This window comes from Stegodyphus dumicola, chromosome 10 (assembly GCF_044657685.1).
Source record: "Stegodyphus dumicola isolate Sdum_Otavi_A_Nest chromosome 10, ASM4465768v1".
Taxonomy (NCBI): domain Eukaryota; kingdom Metazoa; phylum Arthropoda; class Arachnida; order Araneae; family Eresidae; genus Stegodyphus; species Stegodyphus dumicola.
Window position 1 is genome coordinate 120,812,380 of NC_140777.1, and position 19,186 is coordinate 120,831,565.

Consider the following 19,186-nt stretch of genomic DNA (forward strand, 5'->3'; position numbering starts at 1 on the left):
AGCTATCAAGATTCTAACACAGTTGGCCCCTTAACGTTAATTAACGGCAAAGCTATCAAGGGCCTAAAGTGCGGCCGATCGTAATAATAGCTTGTTAGAGAGTATCACTAAAAGGCGAACGCGCGCTGATCAGAATCTCTGGTTCTCTAACGAAGTCAGTAGAACTTCACAGTTAAATATTTCTCCTCATTTGCATTCAAACGCGATTCTGAAAATACATTCTGGCCGTAAGTTGTAAACTGAAATTAAGGAAAGATAGGAAAGTAACTTTAACTCAAAATTAACTGTTAGAAAAATTAAGATAAACCTTACAACCATAAGAAATTTTTTCCCTCTCCTTCCCGCCAAAAAGTCAGTTTTCATAAGTTCCATAGTTATACGTTATACGGGCGGCATAACTTATTGCATATATCCCTCTTTCTCAAATATACGTTATAGAAAGTTTCCAAAGGAAAGGAAGATTTGATTTTGAAATAACTTCAGTAAATTTTACTTGGTATAATTAAAGGTTCTTTTATTCAGCCCAAAGGCACGTTAGTCCAGAAGGGCTATTAGTCTCGAAACGGCATTTTGCGTCCAGTCACTAAAAGCGTTGAATTACTTTTTAAATTGTTGCCAGCAAATATTATAGCGCTGTATTAGATTTAAAGAAATTAAATAATATAGAATCTACATAAATGTATGCATGTTTCTCGCAATGCAATAAAACAACGGTACCTAGAGCCATCAAATTTTGAATAACGTACGTCTCCTCCCGAATATGGGCATCTGGAAGCCCAAATCTGGAATTTTTTATCAATTTCATATTTTGTAAAACTTTTACGAATTTTTTATTAAAAAACTCAACGACTGGAAAGCGAGCAGTGTAAGGAATAAAACATTTTTATCTCCAGCGCGCTAGATTTTCTATCGGAAATTCTATTCTAGAGTGTTTTTAAATATATTTAGTCCAAAGGAGCGGTTGTTTAAATCTTCTCGAAATGTGTATGTGCGTATAAATGAAAAAAAAAAAAAAAAAAAAAAAAAAAAAAAAGGGGGGGTTAACATAAAGTATGAAAGCTTTCAGACTTTTTTTAATTATTATTATTAACATTTTTTTTTTAAATCACTGTAAAGATTTTGATTCGAACCTAGAATATTTTGAAATACAAATCAAGATAAACGCTGCATCAACAAAATGTTGAAGAGTTTGTTACCAATTTCTAAATTAGTATTTTTACTTTAAAAATGTTAACCCTGCTTATTCGTGTTTACAAACAGATGTAATTTAACTAACAACTGCAAATTAAATAAGCAATTTCTACATAATTCACTTACATAATGCATTATCTTTTACAGCACTGGTAAAACCATAGCAATTATTTTGCAAGATCTTTGCTTTTTGTAATATGCAGACGCAGACTAACTAGCATATGAAAGAATATAAATTAACTTCGTGATTTTAAAAAGAAAAGAAAAATACGTATATTTTTAAAACCTGACTGAATTAATTCAAAAGTAGAAGGAGGGTGTTTAAAGAAAAACCCTTAATTCTCAAATACCGTTTTTGAAAATTTAGAATTAAAATCAAAGATTTAAAAGTAATTTTCACAAAACTCTTTACTACAGTTACGAAATAACAATTACTAATTACTAAGAGTTGAAACATTCTTTCCAAATAACTTGAGAAATGTTGAGAAACACCAGAGAAGCATGAGAAGGTTTTTAATTACCCTGAAAAAGCATACAAAGAATTAATACTTATTAGTACTGAATTAAAATCAATGAGAGAATCAGATGAGAGAATAATGCGAGAATCAGAACATTAATATGAGAATGAAGTGCAAGAATATTATTATTTAGTTCCATAAACAACTGACTGGTATTGGGAAGTATCCACAGGAAGCTGCACAATCTATCAGAACGACGACGCCAACAACAGGAAACAGTGTCGCATGATGATGCTGATCGCTTCGAAACTAAAGATTAGGAAGATGAGGAGTTACGCAGAAGGAAATTAATAATTTTATAACGGCTTTTTCATCCCTTTATTAATTAACAGCTTTTAAATTTCAAAAAAACAACGGTATGTCATAAGATTTAAGACGGTTTTAAGAGTTTACTAACGTTTAAGATAATTTACCCATGATGTTTAAGACGGCTTACAGACATTTCAAGACAGGTTTAATGGTACTCATAAGTACCTCTTCATAAATCAGAGTTTTAACATAATAAATTTTGCAACATGATTAATTCGTAAGAATAATTGAAAATATAGCTTAATTCAATGGAAAAGCAATGATGGTAATCAAAGAAGTTTCTTACTGTTTATTTACAATTTTCTATGACTTCAAGTCTGTTAAACAATATTTTCGAATAATGTAAACGACTTATAAAAGATTTTCTCCCTTCTTTCTGCATGCCTTCGTGGTGTAACTGCAAGCACGCTCAAAGCGTTTTCGGGAGGTCCGAAGCTAGAATCCCGGCTAGGGAAGATCTGATTTCTTCAGTTTTCTTAAGTTCGAAAAATTCTAAAAGACTCTCACAAGTGGCGTTCGAACTAAAAGTTGGGGAACCATAATTCGTCACCACCAGGAATCGGCGATTGGGTCCTCTGATCCCAAGTTGCCCTTTAAAAGAAGGAATGTGCAAGGTATTTTCTCTCTCCTTTCCGCATGCCTTCGCAGTGTAATTGGAAGCACGCTCAGTGCTTATTCAGGAGATCCGGTGTTCGAATCCCAACTAGGGCATTGCGGATTTCTTCGGTTTTTCGACATAGAAAAATTCTGAATGATTCTACAGACTCAATAAATTCCTTAATCAGTTTATTATTATTATTCTTGCATCAGTTAGGTGTTAAACTACAGCAGATTAATTATATAACACCAAAGACGATGTCCACGGTTAGCCAAAAATCACGGTTAATCCCATAATAGTTAAAACAAATACGGGAAAGGGGAAAAATCCATATTATAACTAACAGAAAAATGCTGTTCATAATATACCTATATTTTTAAGCACTTTATTTTGGAGAAAAATTCCTTATGTAAATTAAATAAGTCTAAACGAAAAAATATTTGAAAACAGCTATGTGTTTGCTTATATTAATAGAAACAGCTATGTGTTTGCTTATATTAACTATTGCGACAGAAGTCAATGGGAAACAAAACATTAAGGCCCATTTAAGTTCTATTAAATTAAGAGCTTTATTTTTATGATTTAGAAAAACAATGCGTATACAATCCACATTATGTAAAGTTAAATAATGCACTGTTGTAGATAAAAACCGCTTCCAAATATGACATCATTTGCTATAACTGCTGTTATCACAAGCATCTGCTTTTCCTTTTTGTATTTCTCGTAGAATTTTTGCTTTATTCTGATGGTTTGCGATAGAGTAATTTAATCGTTTAAAAAAAAAAAAAAAAAAAAAAAAAAAAAAAAAAAAAAAACAGCATAAGTTTTATTAGACAAAACCTGGTTAATCTACGGTTGACTGTATGTAGCTTTCTTCGGTAAACACATATGGATTATTAAAGTCCGCATACTCTTCTGGATCATCAGAACTTTGGATATTAGCAATCGAAATGATTTTGAAATAATTTCTACTCGGTTAATCATAGTCAGGTATAATATATATTTTGGGAGTAAACTATCATTAGTGAAATGTAGATAGACATTGCAGGTCAAAAGCCTTTGGCAGAACACGTTTTTGAATGACTCTGTTAAAACAGAGATAGGCCATTTAACTGTTGTGGTCATTGCCACTTCTCATATATTTAACTCCAATAAACCAAGAATTAGGGTTGAGCTATAGGAAATCATTAAAGAAACAATAATAGTAATGCTGTAGCCTAAAATTCATGTGAGTATTCGTAATCTGTATAAATTTTCAATTTTCTATGATGAGACAATTATTTTGAAGATAATAATAATATCATTAGCAGAAATCTAACGACATTCTTCATTTTTCTAATTTTAGCAAGTTTAATTTTCGATTGAACAACTTCATGCAGATTAGAAATCTGTAATAATTCTGATACTAAAGCTAACCAAACGTTTTCTAAACAAATTGCACAAAAGTAAAAACGACTGGAAATAAATTAAGAGTAATTTCCAGGTAGGAAAAAAAAAATCTTAACCAGATATTATATTAATTTAGAAGTCAAACATCAATATTTTATTGTCGTATTGAAAAAAAGGAAACGAAATATCTTATGGGGAACGGAAAGCAGACAGACGTTTTATTCCTTTGCGTAAAGAATAAAAAGAGTAAAAAAAAAAAAAAAATTTTTTTTAGTGTTGAAGACTTGCAAAATTCTGTTGTTTTCAAGTATCTAAAGATTTTCTTTTTCTATTTAAAATAAATATTTCAGTCCCCAAAATCATAAAGCTTTGTGTTAAAAATGCGTTGCGACTTGTTATTACTATTATTAAATCTAACAATGACGAATTTAAGAATGAATAAATTTATCAGAATTTAAAAACTTCTGAAGAGCAGCCCATGATTTCGGTATTCTTCTCAATCATTAGAAGCCTTTGAATGAAGATAATTGCAGTTTTAGAAATAACTGCTTTGTATAAAGTGCCATTTTAAGCTGACTGTGAAATCATCTGTGCTCATAAGCATAAATTAAAAATGTATCATACAAGTAAAGATGATAGTTTATAAGACAGTTTCTCTCTCCTTTTCGCATGCCTTTGTTGTGCAACAGGAAGCACGCTCGACGCGTATTCAGAACGTCTGGAGTTCGAATCTCGTCTACAGCATTGAACATTTCTTCAGCTTCTTGACATAGAAAAAAATTTTAAAAACTCTTCAAGTAGCGCCTGAACTAAAAGGTGGCTGACGATAATTTCTCACCGCCAGGATTTGGCGACTGGGTTCTCTAATCCCCAGTCACCATTTACAAGGGGAGTATATATGGTGTTTCTTTCCTCCTTTCCGCAGGGCTTCGTGGTGTAACTGGAAGTACGCTCGACGCGTATTCGGGAGGTCAGGAATTCGAATCCCGGTGAGAGCATGGCAGATTTTTTTCAGTTTCCTTATATCGAAAAATTCTAAATGACTCTATAAGTTAGGCTCTTAACCAACTAAATATAAAACTGAAATAAATCGCATCTCATTTTACAAACTTTAAATTTGCGTTTTTCCATCTCTGATTGAAATATTCATTAGTATAACATTATGGCATTTCGATGTAATTTTTATCAAAAGCAAGTCATTATAAACCTAAAATTTTCTGTAGATTACTTTAAAAAATTAAATTTAATGCTGCTTTTTCCCGTTGTGCTGCAGTTTGTACAGTATTACAGCAAATCAATCGATGGCCATCTGCTTAAGGAATAAAAGTACCCGTGAGAAATATTTTAAAGAGATCTTGCTTTTTCTTTATGTCAAACATTGAAAACCACGAAAATCTTCTTGTAGCCAACCACTTCAGCTTTCAGGAAACGAATCCCAGGCGAATCACCAACGTTTGACTATTTTAACCTTTCGCCACTGCTGGGCAATCCATAAGCACTGTTACTTACAAACACTTATACAAGCAACTTTAATCAAAATGAAAAAATAAATAATTTACCTCCTAAATTCTCTGTACATAATTATTTCTTTATCAGTTCTTTACATTTTTGGTTGCTGAATCTTGAAAGTGTACAGCGTGCAATTTGTGGATGGTCCCGACGGCATGCTCGATGATGGAAAGGCCGGAGTCTTCAAGAATGCTGGCACAGACAACGAAATACAATATGGCAGTCATATCGGTGACATCGATGTACAGAAAGCAATTTACTTCGGTGACAACTGGGAGAGGAGGAAGGAAATCTTCCCGCTTTCCATCTGGGCAGAAACGAAAGAACGAAAGAAAGCGATGCTCTTTCACTTCATATCATTCATTTCCGATTTGTAGCGATGCTGTTTCTTTGGCCTCTCTTTAACCAATTGCTACTTCCTCTAAGGGAAAAGAAATATGAGGATTCTTTTTTGATGAAGACAACAAAATCATCAATGTCTTCTGATATTTAGAATACTATCTGCTTGAGCGGCCTGCTGCCTAAAATATTTATAAAAGGGAAAAATTATGTAATGATTTTTAATGAGTCCAGTTAGTGTAACTTTATTAAAAACATTTAACATTTCTAATTAGATGTCTTCTGATTTAAATCCATTTTTATTTACATGAATCAGAATAAAAGGTAGGAAAAATATACTTAAGAACCGTGTTTATTGCTTTTAATTCAGTTGGTTTGGTAAACTGTATCAAACAGATGAAATTTGAACGTCAAATATATTACGACTTACTGAATGACAAAACGTTGGCGCTGGAAGATAAAAATATTTTTTTCTGGCGGTGGCAACACATTGCTTTTAAATAGTTGAGTATATTGCTTAAAACTGAAATATAAGTGTTTTTTCATTTTGCCGAATGAGAACAGTCTGGGATGCAGATGAAAAGTTCAAAATTCTAGCTTCGAGGTGCGCTTGCTGGTGGGAGGACTACATGTATTCAAAATCTGGTGGTTCTAGGTTCCGTCGTTTCTTCGCAATGCGAGGAACATACAGACATACATACAAACAAATTCTTCGTTATTTAATAGTAATGTAGAACTAATTTGCCACATATTTTAAATTTCATGCAATTCTTTCCATCATATAGCACACTAACATAAAACAACACCTCACTTACGACAATTAATACGATATTATATATGTACTGCTAAGGGTTCTACCTCTAGTAGTTAAATACAGGGTTTGAGGTCTCCTGACTTCAGAGTATTTGACATTACCCAGAGTAGGATTTCTTTTGTTATCTTTATTTTTGTGCAAACATATTTGAAATATAACTCGATACTTTTAACTACACAATTCAATATAATTACAAAATGTTTTGTTAATAGTATTTTTATCATTGAAAATTATCAAAATATTATCAGGAACTATTAAACTCAGTTGCAGTTACAAATATATGTTTATTATTGTTTCATTCTTTTTAAGATACATTAAAAACGGCGCAATGTTATGTCGAGTTCGTGACGGGAAATATTTCTCATAGCAATTTTAAAATAGAAACTAGGGCGTATGATTTGAAATTTGAATAAAAATTATAATTGCCATGAGATATAAAGTACATTTTTTATGCCCATGATTTAAGAAAATGAATGCTTAGCATATCAACAGATCTACAGCGTCATAAGGAATAACAAATATTATTTAGAAATGATAGATAGAAACGTGTGGAGTATGTTGTTTACTCTATTGTTGTTGTAGCTAATGTCACTTATCTTAATCACAACAAGCCCTCGAATTTTACCTTGGCAAGGAGTACAAGACTACTACATTTGCTGTTGGCATAAATCTGAGGCACAGCACGAATAAATTTTACTCCACCATTAAAAGTTTTGGCTCACCAATGATCGAATTTAAGATCCCTGAATGCTTGGAGTTCGACCTGGGCTCAGTTCCTGGCGAACAAATTGGCTGCATAGTTGGTCTTCGTGGTTTTCCTCCACGAAGGCATTTCTCCCCATCGGCAGATAGCCTTTGGCCATAAACCAAACGGACCAAGTGCTCTTCTTTTGTCTATATATTTAATATGAAAAGAATACGTTTACTATGCATTGTAAAAACAAAATTCAGTTTATGTAACATAATTTAAAATTTATTTTAAAATACTAAAATTTAAAAATTGTATTCATTGTTGATTTTCATCTTTACCTTAGCGTATCTCTTCGCCCTTTTAATAAGAAAATAATAAGAATAGAAATTAATTCTGTCTCAAATTATTCGTAAGTTTTTCCAAAGTACGTAGATTTTACAAGGATATCGTTAAAATGCGGATTATTTTCATCTAATTTGCTTAACATGTTAATTCTGGAATTTCCCTTCCATACCGAAGGCGTTTAACTTTATGAAATTCTCTGTGCGTTATACGGTTTAAACTTCAGAAGTTCTTTAAGCTGATATATTAGAATTATTTTTCAGGATAAACATTAAGCTAATATATCAGAATTATTATATATATTCAGAAGCTGTATTAAATTAAAATAGAATTTATACTTATATTCACACAATTCTGATATATTAGCTTAGTATATATATATATATACTAAGCTAATATATCAGAATTGTTATATATATTCGTAATGACAGAATTGTATATATTTATAGTAACGGAATTATTACACATATATTCAGTAACTGATATATGGTTTACTAAAAGCTGAAGATATGTTTGAAAAAAATTTTTTTTGCAGTTTTAGGGAAAAAGTAATAGAAAATAAAACACTTTTTATTTCTGTTGAAAACAAAAATCAAACACTGCAAATTAGTGTATATAAAACCGTAATAAAAATTCATAAGTATTATAGAAGCAGCATTAAAATTTTAAGGCATTCCTAACCACATAAAACTGAAGTTAGACTGAACAAAAATGACTTTATTTTCTGTAATAATTTAATTTCTCTAGCCGTGACAATTATGCATAACTTTTGAAAAGTTACCGTATTTTTAAGCATTGTTTTTTAATTCCTGATGACTGTTAGCACATCCTTGGCTTGTTTCACTAATGTGACTACTTACTTTATATGTAATCTGGGGGGGGGGAGAGTATGCGGACACCAGATATTTGAAACTCCAGTTATCTTCCTGATCGACTGTTTGTTTTAAGTTGAATAAAATTAAACTTAATTTTAAGACAGAAGAGAAACACGCCAAACTAAAACATAAAATTATCAAACTGACAACCTTGTGTCTGGCGAAGGTCTTAGTCAAGAATCCATCGATTTTGAGGGCAAACAGCTACAGATCCTAAGTCATCAGGAGCAAAGAAATGTGTAACGAAGAGAAAGCTACTGTTGTACTTGTATCCAAAAGGAGTAAAGCGGACGAGAAGGTAGATCATCTTCGACGGAAATAATAACGAAAATTGAAAAATTAAGTTAATAGAATTTTAAAAGCAGTTATGAAAGACTGGATTGGAATTAAAGTCATTAACTAAACAAGTTAAATCTTTGTGTATGTGAAAAACTTCAGGTTCACCAACGGAAGAAGCAAAACGTTTCTCAACGTTGTTGCTCTGCTAATTTTAAGCTTAATGTTTGTTGTTGATATGTTTGTTGTTAATTTAGTCTTACATTTCTAATATTCGTTTAATTAACGTTATACCAATTAAAAGGGAAACAGGTGATGTGCGCATTTAGACATACGAAATAAAAATTTCATTGTTTATTTTATGCAAAAATATGTGTATAGTACTTTTCATTTTATTTACTATTTTTTATTTTTTTAGAGAATGGGAAGGATTTTTTAATTGTATAGCCTTTTCTGAAAGATAACCGGGAAAACAGAATTATGTTACTTGCGGCCCAGAGAGTGTGCGAGCTTTTATTTCTCTGTTTTTCTGCTACGCCCTTTGGCTACGAGGTCAAATTGTTTGTGCAGTTTGATAGTTTTCGATCCTCTGCTGCGTACTCAGACTATACCGGGATTAGGGAATACTCAGACCTCGTTGAGAACTATCAAATATTAAAATGTTACATTAATTTGTAATAGAAATGTAAGCTAACATTTGAACTTCAAGAAGCTTGTTTTAATTAGTTTAAAGTTAAATTAAAACATCTTCGTATAAAAACACACTTTTAATTATCAAAACTAGATTAAAAAATGAGGCCCCTAATTGAAGCCTGTTTGAATGAAATATAGCCCTAACGATTAAAAAAAATCTGCTTGTTTGTTGTCTAATATTAAGACTACTGTAAATAAACTTTTTGTGCTTACTATTATGTAGCATATTGTGGAACTTGTTTTGCCATCATGACAACAGTTTACACATTTTATGCTAAGGAAAGGGGTACGCTTCACATTTAACGTCATTATCTGCAACAGGAATCCTTTGTCCCATTCAAAGCATGCAAAGATTTTTTTTTTTTTTTTTTTTTTTTTTTAACTGACGCTTCCGCGGGGTGTTCTTCGTGCAGGTTCACATTCTTTCGAAAAATTGCATCTTCATCTTAACCCTTTTACAAGTCTTCTTTTGTTGTCATTCCAATATACTAAAAAGAGTGGGCTGTACTTTTGGCGCTGGTAATCACTGTTAAAAATCGATAACTATAGTTAGAGTAACACAACGCACCAAGTTGCCCCAACTTTCGTCATTTAACAGTTTCTTTTGAATTTTAATGAAAAGATTTATGGTATTTCCGCCTTTCCTCTTCTTGTTGGAACTTCTTTTTAAAGACAGAAAGGGTTTTACTTATAGGGTTTATAGCAGAAAGGGTACTTTTTTTAAGATTTACGAGGAAACTATTTTGGGAAGGACAAAAAAAAAAAGGGTAACACCCATTTAAGGTAATATAAGTATTATTTGAGTCCTGTAGAATTTTTAACTCTTTATGTACGCAATGTATGCCATCATCATGACACCACGGTGTCCATAATGTGTTTGGCCTATGGCTATGCGTGGAACTTTCTTCAAGTACCTTAAGTACTTCTTTCAAGTTTTTGATTCTTTCAAGTGTCATCAGACACTAAATGAGATGAACTTTTAGAGAAAAAAATGTTTAGTGCCTAGAATAAAAAAGGTCTTTTGCCCTTTTTGGAAAGGATTTTCTATTTAGCATTCGTTAGCATTTTGAGATAAAGATTTAGCATTTTCAATATTTATTGTCTGCTACTGTTTTGTTTTGATTGGAATGCAGAATAATAGATTCATTTTGGAAATATAACCTAAAACTGATAGACGACTCGAAGGTTACGTAAATGCTCTTTTCGACGAAAAACATTTGTTTCAAAACATTATAAGACTGTGTAAAAGTCGAGGTTATTGCATTTCAAAGAAAAGTACTTTTAGATATATCAGATTTAAAAGGAAAATATCTAGTTAAAAGAAAAAATGGCAACAAAACTGCATCTTAAGTTCACCAAACTCAAAGATTCATTACATCGGAACTGGGAATATTTTCTGGCACTATAGACAAAATTCATTCACAAAGTTAAAAATAGATATTTAAAAATTTATTTGCTTTTCTCAAAGCATATTGCGGAAATAAAAATGCATCATAGAAAATTACGTGAAAAATATCTAGCTGCTGATAAATAGAAATTTATGGTAGCATTTGATGAGGCGTTGATATGTTTAAATGAATGTAGTTGAAAAAATAAAAATCACTTTTCTGTGACTGATCCGATCCGAACAAGTGTCGATGTACGTAGAGATATCAGCGGGATTCATGGCAGTTTTTTTTTTTTTTTTTTTTTTTTTTTTGCAACAGTGAATTAAAACTCGAAACAGTCTCAAGTAAGGTCAAAATTAATTCACTGTACTATCAGCAGTATATTAACCAACTTTTGAAGAAGAAATTCTAGCCTTGTAAGCCGAATAATGTAATCCAGGCTATCCGAGAGAAACAAATCGCAACAAGAAATAAATCTTTTATGCATAAAAATTAATTATCAAAATAATTTCAACAAAATGCGAACAATTTTCTGCATTCAAACGACAATCCGATTGTTAATGGCTAAACAGGTATGTAAGGTAATGTAAACAGCTATGTAAAGTAAATGTTAACTACAAATACGAGAAAATTTATCTTGCTTACGTAACTTGCAATATCTTCCATGATCAATTAATTACTTAAAAACTGTTTTTATATGCAAGCTGAAGATCTGAATTAATTTTATTGGAAGATACTACAGATTTGAACTAAGTTAGCCTAATTTGTACATTCGTAAAAGTTGTAAAAATTATTAAATATAACCTGCAAAAATTTAGTTAAGATATCTAATACAGGAGGGAAAACATCTTTATTTCCTGCCAATTCCCTTCCCCCTCAGAAGATAGGAAATATCTCTGATGTGTTATCTACAAGCAAAGAAGAAATAACTAATCTGGAAATAATAAAAGTGATTCATAAAATTATTGATTAAGAAATTAAGTTGTTTCATTAAGTACTTATCGCGTGCAAAATCATAGTATCTTTATTTGTTATTTAAATTCTGTATAACGTTATCACAACATTATTATTTGTTACTAGGTGGCCCACCAGCGATGGAGCCCTGAACACTGGTAGTTCGGTCCGGAGTTGGAATCCCGAAGAACTGGCTGGCTGCATGGACATTTTCATGGTTTTCCTAATATGTTATGTGTACGAACCAGTTTCCCTTAGAATGCCCTCCACGAATACATCCCTCCTCTTAAGCATATAGCCCTCGATGCTTTTCCATAATCAAACAAACCAGATTCAAACCTTTATAATTACGTTCAAATAAGAGTATATATCAATTAACATTACCAGTAACGAAACTATCTTCATCTCTGCTTCATATATCCTGATTATTGTTATCCTCAGCTCCTCCCTAGTCCTCAAGTAATTTAATGTTGCTGGAATTGTTGCTTGTGTGTCGTCTGCTACAGTTTATACAGATCCCAGCTATTGTCACCGTTCGGTCTGTCTTCCCACATGCTTCAGAACCATCGAGAGTATTAGATATCGTTACCGATTACGTTTTCTTGAAGCTCTTCACTTACTGCTTTACAAGTCGAAGATCCACAAGTAAATCAATTAGTAAGACGAAAGCAACCACTACGTGAACGAATTCATTTTAAAATTTAAAGAAACTCGGTTTCTGAATGGCTTGAAGAAGTTGAAAATTACGTGCATACTTATATTTTCAGAACTTTTTGCACGCTAAGGAGGAAATTATGCGAGGAGGGAATACGTGAGTATTCCCCCTCGCAAAATTTTCCCAATCTTTCAATTAATAAATAAGTGTAGTGAATAAGTTAAGAGATTTTTGTAAGAGAAGTAAATTCCTTTTTAACAAAATAAAATAATAATTTTATACAGAAACATGCGTTTCTTCTTCATTTCACACTGCAAAATTTGACTAGAGATATCATGTAAATAATATTTCTTACATAATAAGGAAACAAAATAGTTAGACGTTTTAAAAGCTGTTCCTTGTACGCTTATTAAAAAAATATGTAGTCATTTATTTTCACTGTGAAAACTACGACGGATTGAATTTCTAAAAATGGTTCCATCATCCATAGTTCATCATCAAGATCACTGCCTTAAAATAAAGGCAATGGTCTCAAACTGGCGGCCCAGGACGGAATTTTACACAGACAACGAAAGTATTTCGCGGAAATTAATTAATATTATTATGACAAGAAGTTGAAGAAAATATTTAAGATTTCAATGATCTGGAATGCAATTTTACATTACTTTCATTGTCATTACAAATGGAAGTGTTCTAGAAAATCTACAAGTAAAGCTAATTAATTTACACCGCTGTAGTAAATCTTATTCAAAGATCTGAAGATACAGTTTTGATTAATTTCTTACATGGTTATTTTCTACTTGTCAGAATTTAAATACTTTCAGTTACGAATTTTTGCATTAAGAATAGTGGATTTGTTTAGAAGTACATTTACATATTTGTAAAATTAATAAATAATTAGATTGATCGAAGAGCATCTGCAATTCGTGATGAACACAGTTTTTATAATTTTTTATTTCCTTGTACGAAGTAAAAGAAGTGTTGTAATTGCGAAAAATTTCGGTTATCGTATTTCAACCGAAATAACCATTTTGACCGCTCTCAATTCCATTTGAACAATGTTTTTGCCTTACATCTGTATATACGGACAAAATAAAGGATTCTTTTTACCCCAAACGGATTGTGCAATGGATTTAAAATGGATTCAAAAGAGATTTTTTTCGTTACATCTGTATGTACGTATGCATGTATCTCGCAAAACTCAAAAACGAGTAGCCTCAGGACGTTAAAATTTTGTATATGGGATCGCTATAACATCTAGTTATGCATTTCCCTTTTTAGTCGCAGTAGACCACACCAAAATTCATTTTAAAATACTAATAGCTATGTAAAAGTATGAAACTAAGCAAAGTAATGCCTTCTTTCATTATTGCCAATCAAATTATGCTTAATTCATTCTGGAATTATCATTTAAGTTATTAGATTGTTTTTGCATAGGAACTGTAATTTTAATTGTAAAATTTGTTTTAACTCTATTTGGTGTTTTATGCTTTTCTATATCTTTCAATTTTTATGGAAAATACTTTGAATTTTTATGTATTTTGGCCTTGCCGCGAAGGGAGAACCGAATGAATTAGTAGCGCATGCGCATTAGGTAAGCGGCGCTGAATCGTCTGTGAAAAACTGTTTCTTTTTTAATTTCTTTTATACATCGTTTTAGATTTGAATAGAACATGTGGTAATTCTTCAGCTGATATAATTTTTGTGCAATCTGAGTTATAAAATGAATGAGACGTAACGCTGTTAAGTGAAACTAGCGCCGAAGTGTCGCTATGGTAAATAAATATAATGTACTTTAAAGAGTGCATTTATTGTATTGTGGTTTAGGCGCTATCGACGGATTTAATTTAAAATTCGTTAACTGCTAATTCAATATGTTTAAATGAAATGCAGGAAAATTGCGTATAATTTAATATCCCGTACAAGGAAGTCACGCGGTGTACACATAAAATTTTTAGCTTTAAAAATGAAATTGAATTATGTTGCTATTATGTTCCGGTCAAAGATTGTATGTCTTTAGTTAATCTATATGCAACAGTTGAAGAATTATTAATAATTTAAATGTTGTTTAAGTGCCACTAAGGCTAACTTAACAGCCATATTTGTTTATATTTTAAACTTAGCAAAATAGTGAATTAAGTCAGTTTCTGCACTTTCAGTGTCTTTTTTCGGAGTGGGAATACAGGTAAACTTTCAGTTTTGTGCACAGAAAAATTTGTTTTTTACCCTTCTGGTCGAATTGCTTGTTTTTGCCCAGAAACTCTAATTTTAATAGTAATTTTTTGAACTATTTTAACTGTATTTGGTATTTTATGTTTTTCTATATTTTTCAATTTTTAATAAAGATGTTTTGAGTTTCTATGTATTTTTGCCCTGCTGCGAACTGAGAAATGGATTAATTGAATGAGAAATATATCTCTAATGAAATTCGAGGAAATAAGTTTAAATGAAATGCAGCAAATAGTAGTCCGTACAAGGAAGCCATGTGGTGTCCATACCAAATTTTTTTCAAAGTTACAATCTTTATCAAAACCGGAAAGACATGAGCTGTAGCTGAAAGTTTTAGTAAGAAATTAAAGTAGTTATTTACACGCGCATTTTTCCTGCATGATGCGTCAAATTAAAATTTTTGAAAGAAAATAGTTTCTCAATGTTTATTTTCAAATTTTATTTCCCGAGGAAAGTTTCTGTAATTTTTTATTTTTTGTTTAAGTTAAAAAACAAGTTATTTATTAATTAATTCAGTTTATTAGAATTAATTGAAATAGATGTCAGTCTGAAAATTTAATATTTAGCTGCCAGTAAGTTTGAATTAAAGCGTCGCTAAAGGAAATTTCTTGCGGATACACACTTTTAGATTTCAGGAAGAAATAAAATATTAATTTTTAATTTTTTCATTTGCATCATTGTCATTACCGTTCATGTTTTTTATGCGGATTTAGTAAGTAAAATAAAAAAAAATAGTTTAAAAAGTTACTTTGGGAGGGGGAAAAAAATAACAGCCTTCAGCTTTTTTTGGATTGTGCGTTCGGCCCGATTGATTGCGGTTTGAGTCCGAGACCATTTTTTTAAGATCTGATGCTCAAATTCAAAACCCCCAACAAATGCGTTTCATTTCATTATTTATCCACAGTTCATAATGATCAAGAAAATAATACAATGCCTGTCCATAAAATAGTAATACGAATCTTGTTAGGCAAATGACAGTCGCTTAGCGTATGCCCCGGGCTTTTAAGTGAGAAAACATACTTTGCAAAATACAGAATACCTACGCTATCGATCATCATAAAATGTTAAAAACCTCTCATCTCTTTCACTTAGAGCGACCTTGAATATGATGAGTACTCGAAAAATGAGTAAAAGAAACGATAGAAAAGAGGCGACCCATTCAGGAACTTTTCTTTTTAACAATTCGAAAAGTGTTATCAACTTTCTTTGTCATAGGTTATTTATCATTTTTCGAGGGACAGAGGTGCATTTTTGTTTCTTCTTTGAATGATATATGACATGTAAAATGATTTGTAGTTTAGACAGCCATCTCATTCGCTCATATATCATCTCAGGTTTGTTTCATTTGCAAAATATGTTTTTCTTAACGAACGCTGATGTATGTGCCATTCGAGCGCTGATATGTTGTATGTGCCGTTTGATTCATAGTAACCATTCATGTAGATCTAACTTAAGAAAAAATATAAACATGCGTTTAATGTATTTTATTCATTAAAAAGCTAAGAAAACATTTCAGCAGCTATTGGAATATTTGAATGTATGTATAAACAAATACATATTCCTTTGAGAATTTGCAATTATGCAGATCTAATTCAGGGACTCTGATCTGTTGAAAATTCTTCGGCTGTTCCTTGAAAAAGACCGAGGAATTTTCTAGAACATTTTTATATTAATTTTACTATATTGTATTAATTATATTTTATTTTGTTATTTTATTTGATTTGTTTTTATTTCAATTACAGTATATGTACTTCCAACTGGATGGTTGATCATTTTTTATTTAATTATTATCTCTTGATTATATATATCTGAATCCATCTGAAAACTTCTTTTGTTATTATATATATATATATATATATATATATTATAAAATATGTTTTTGTTATTATATACATATATATATATTTATATAATATATAATACTCTTTTGTTATTATACATATCTATATACCTCCTCAAGTTTTTTAACGCTAGTTTCTGAAGATTTAAAAAAAACATTCCCGTAATTTTCCCCTTCCTCAAATGCCTTTAGAGAACGAGCTCTCCTAGATTTGAAAAGAGATTCGTCCACAACGTGATTATTTTCGTCTTGCTAACAAAGAGAAACCCTCGCAAATTACTTGCGAAGGTCTATCGAATCCTTTCCTAACTATTAAATTTCATGCCAGTCTAATATAAGGACCAACCCATCACAGCGAACTGATTCTGCGAATTCGCAGAGTCAGCTGCACATTCCCCTTCTCTGATGATCTGTAGAGGATTTGAGGGCTAAGGATTAGTAGTGACAACAATAAGAAAGTGCGAGATTCCTATTACACGGAAGTAGAAATGAAGATATCTTATTAGATACTGTAATGTTTATATGTATTCCTGTTAATTCTTATTGAATATAGGTTTCTTTAAAAATAATATTATTGTGACCTGTACCTTATTCATGGCTTTCGCAATTAAGTTATTCGAATAATTTTTCCGCTCTTGATTTTCGAACGATAAAATTAGTAAAAAAGATAGGCAAAAATAAGCGATTAAATATATTATATATGCATATATAATTAAATCAAACAAGGGGTTAATAATCTAACAGGAAATACATACATCTGTAGGAGGGCAATCAATAAAATAATGTAATAAAATACTGTAGCAATTAAAATAATATACGATGACAAATCGTTTAAAAGTTGAAAATTTCTTGCTCTTTTTCAAATTTGAACAGATCCTAGCTTCAGATTCCTAAAATGTTATCGAACTTTACAAATCTCTAAAAAATCTCTCTTCTTTAATGAAATTCTTGATAAAAGTAAAGTAAGAGTTGCGAATTATTTAATATTAAATTTTTTGATATTGTGAATTATTTAAATGTTAAGGTTTTCGAAAGTTTTTTTTTTTTTTTTTTTGCTGTTGAATCTAGAAATCGTTAGGAAGGTATTATAGATGTTTAAAATAAAAAAGTGAAGAAAAACGGCGCATTACCCTCTCACTTCGACTTACTCTATAAAGAGCCTGCTGTTCTTCAGTGACTTCTGCCTTGATTGAACGCTCCAATAAGGCAGGAGAAAATGCGCTGTGAATGAGAGTGGAAGCTGTATTACAGGCCAGGCAATGGACTGAAGACCATTATTAACACTGCACCGAAAACCATTTATCTCGCTTAGGAATTCGACGCATCAACTCTTGTTTCCTTTCTTTCAGTTTTCATCAAAAATCCACTGGACAAAATGTTCTGAAGTAAATGGCACATTTGGCTCAGTGGCGGCAGAAAAGGCTTATGTAATTCTCCCAATGACATGTATCAAAATCACAAATGCACCCCCTCCCAAAAAAAACTCAGTTGTTTAAAAATATCGGATTAAAGAAGTATTCTCAGAATGCTGCCATTATGTAAAGCATGAGATCTTTAATTTATCTTTCAAATTTAGTCAATTTGTAGTTAGGTAAAAAACTTAAGCGATTTATAAAAAATAAACGCACTTTTTAATGATAACAATTTTACTTTATATCTTTTGATAGCATATTTACTGGATATAGTTTAAAATACGTACACTCCACTTAATGGATCGCGCTTAATGTTATATTCGAATTCTGTTATCAAATTGTCCTGCCCGTTTACATACGAAAGATTATAAAGTATAATACTGTTTTAAGAGAAAAAAGCATATATTATGCATTGCGTCAATAATTATGCGTTTCTGAAATTCGAGGATAGGAACAAGTGCCTCTCGTGCAATTGACAAAAAATGCATTTCTTGCTTGATTCCAGATAAATTGGACACGGATAAATGAGGAGGTCAATTAAAAGATATTTAGCTTTTTAACTGACCTCCTCATTTATAGAAAAACTATGGAAAATGCCTTCTACTGAAGATTTCGGAAAATGAATTTTTCTCCGAAAGCCATAAAGATCATAGATGTGCTATTTCCCCACAGAATAGATTAAGTATATTATGCATAGATTAAGTTGCGAACAGAATTGTTATATGTATAGATTAACATTATGGTTAAAAGTAATTATACATACCGTTACATATATTTTAATATGCAACAGCAGTATATATTTTACTGACAAGTTAATGTAACCGAAATTTAATTATTAGTACTTGCTAAAACATTTTTAATTGCAGGAGTTATTCCCTAACATACAAAAGCAATAAAAAAATGCTTCTCTGCGGCGTAGCAGGCTTCCTTATGGCTGTGACATAAAAGTGAATCTCATCCAAGTTTTGTACATCTTAAACATTAAAAATCTCACATATATTCAGAAAAACAGTAATTCAAATCGATTTATTCCAAAAATTTTGCTGCTGCAAAAATGAATAATTTGCAGCTGAAACGTTATACAAATTATAACAATTAGAGTAACTTCGGTTGTAGCGGGTTAGAATAGCTTCTTCTTAATAGAGTCGCATTGACCGCAAAGGT

General features: G+C 31.3%; 1 long non-coding RNA gene across 1 annotated transcript in view; it reads right to left on the reverse strand.

Annotated features, from left to right (window-relative positions):
* LOC146995083 (uncharacterized) overlaps nt 1-5,837 on the reverse strand; it is a 174,902-nt gene extending 169,065 nt beyond the window's left edge. Inside the window, exon 1 of the long non-coding RNA XR_015043530.1 lies at nt 5,565-5,837. This is a non-coding gene — a long non-coding RNA (uncharacterized LOC146995083). The remainder of the gene's footprint in view (nt 1-5,564) is intronic.
* Nucleotides 5,838-19,186: the final 13,349 nt, after the last annotated feature.